Source organism: Penaeus monodon, chromosome 7 (assembly GCF_015228065.2).
Source record: "Penaeus monodon isolate SGIC_2016 chromosome 7, NSTDA_Pmon_1, whole genome shotgun sequence".
Classification (NCBI taxonomy): domain Eukaryota; kingdom Metazoa; phylum Arthropoda; class Malacostraca; order Decapoda; family Penaeidae; genus Penaeus; species Penaeus monodon.
Window position 1 is genome coordinate 1,611,307 of NC_051392.1, and position 2,500 is coordinate 1,613,806.

General features: G+C 41.6%; 1 non-coding gene across 1 annotated transcript; it reads left to right on the forward strand.

The window, feature by feature from the left end:
* Positions 1 to 2,146: 2,146 nt before the first annotated feature.
* Positions 2,147 to 2,380, forward strand: LOC119575743. Its single transcript, XR_005229000.1, has one exon.
* Positions 2,381 to 2,500: the final 120 nt, after the last annotated feature.

Sequence of the window (2,500 nt, forward strand, 5' to 3'; positions counted from 1 at the left end):
CAAACTCTTCCTGTACAAAAATAGGGAATGAAAGAAAATGGCCAGAAGACTGGGTAAAATCAGTCTTTACTCCCATACCAAAAAAAGGTGACGCACTCCAATGAAACAATAATGGGACATTGCCTTAATAAGTCCAGCAGTAAATTTTGTTGAAATTATTGCTGAAGAATGAAGTTTGAAGTTAAGAGGGGAAAATTGCAGACGAACAAGCAGTTTTCGCCCTGGAAAAGGTACCAGAAACCAGATTCAAAATTTAAAATTGATCATAGAGAAAAACAGAGAACATCAAAAGCCCTTTACCTGTGTTTCATCGATTATGTGAAAGCTTTTGATACTGTTGATCACGATATCCTCTGGAATAACATGTACGATATGAATTTCCAAAACACATCATCCCAATTAATAAAGCCTTGTATGACCAACAAGCAGCTGTAAGAACCACTTAGGGGTTAACAGAATGTTCGAAGTCAAACAAGGAGTACGACAGGGTTGCATTCTGTCTCCGCACCTCTTTAATATTATTCTGAAAAAATTATGAGAGGTGCTCTAGAAAATTTTAAAGGGAAACTGTGGATGTTGGAGGATACAAAATATCAAATCTGGGGTACGCCGATGATATAGTTTTGATTGCCAGCAGAAATCACTGAACTACAACAACTACTAGATAAAGTTAGAGAAGCAAGCAAAAGGCTGGCTTTTTTCTTATGCCAAGAAAACAAAGATCATGAAGATTCAAAGATAACCGGCAATGAAAATGATGAACATGTTACAATCAATGGAATGATTGTGGAAAATGTGAAAGAGTTCACTTATTTTGGGAGCTGTTTTAACAAATACATATGATGATTCCCCGGGAGATAAAAAGAAGATTACCATTGCCAAAAAGCGCCACAATTCTCTCAATAACTCTGGAAAGACCGAAGCATTACCTTACGACAAAGCTGAGGTTATTGAACTCATTAGTTTTCCCAATTGCATCATATGGTTCTGGTGTTGGGTGTTGAAGTAATAGACAAAAAAAGATCAATAGTTTTGAAATGTGGTGTTACAGACAGTACTGCGTATTGCTGGACAGAGAAGAAGACAATGATGAAGTGCTGAGAAAAAAAATTGTAAAGACCGACTGTTGGACATCTTGAACAAAGAGAAATTAAAATTTATTGGTCATGTATGAGAATAAAAATATTAAAAAACTTGCTGACAGGGATGGTGATAGGAAACAGAGGAAGGCAAAACCCAAGACAAGACTGACGACAATATCAAAGATATTTGCGCTCTGTCCCATGGGATAAGTGGAAAAAAAGCGTAAGATCGAGTTTAGTGGCGAAGGGTGGTGGAGAGGGCCCGGCTGCTCAAACATGAGCATACCGTTTTGATTGATTTGATATATATATATATATATATATATATATATATATATATATATATATTTTATTATATATATGTATATGTATATGTATGAAAGATGGAATAAAGATGGATATCAATAAATAACAACCCTCCCTGACAAGGACTCGAACCTAGGGCACTCCGGGGATGAAAAACCCAGGCCAGTGCTAAACCAACCATGCCACACGACCCACTAAAAGGAGTGTGCAACTAGGATCTTACTAGCTCCATAGACATTACCTGTCTACTCATAATTGAGTAATGACAGCGAAGTTTTACGCTCACTCCCCGTGGGCACTCGTTGGAAATTAATTTAGCAATTCAAATCCTAAGTCAGATGTCCTGTCCTGAGTGTGTGTGTGTGTGTGTGTGTGTGTGTGTGTGTGTGTGTGTGTGTGTGTGTGTGTGTGTGTGTGTGTGTGTGTGTGTGTGTGTGTGTGTGTGTGTGTGTGTGTGTGTGTGTGTGTGTGTGTGTGTGTGTGTGTGTGTGTGTGTGTGTGTGTGTGTGTGTGTGTGTGTGTGTGTGTGGTGTGTACACGTGTGTGTATTTGTGTGTGTGTGTGTGTGTGTGTACACGTGTTTGTATTTGTGTGTGTGTGTGTATGTGCGTGTGTGTGTTGTGTGTGTGTGTGTGTGTGTGTGTGTGTGTGTGTGTGTGTGTGTGTGTGTGTGTGCGTGTGCGTGTGCGTGTGCGTGTGCGTGTGCGTGTGTGTGTGTGTGTGTGTGTGTGGTGTGTGGTGTGTGTGTGTGTGTGTGTGTACACGTGTGTGTGTGTGTGTTTGTGTGTGTGTGTTGTATGTGTGTGTGTGTGTGTGTGTGTACACGTGTGTGTATTTGTGTGTGAGTGTACACGTGTGTGTATTTGTGTGTGTGTGTGTGTGAGTGTGTGTGAGTGTTTTGTGCGTGCGCCCACCCCTCACGCCCACCCACTGCAACGTCCCCCCCCCCCCGCCCGTAAACAAAAGCCTGTCATCAGAATCGCATTAAGAAAGGGATCGTCACAGCAAAGCAATTTCCTCCGACGTGTCTCTAGGAATTCTGTCTCATCCACCTGCCTGGGAGATGCTCCGCGGTGGATGCTGCGAGGGAGGGAAAGGGGAGAGAGGGAGGG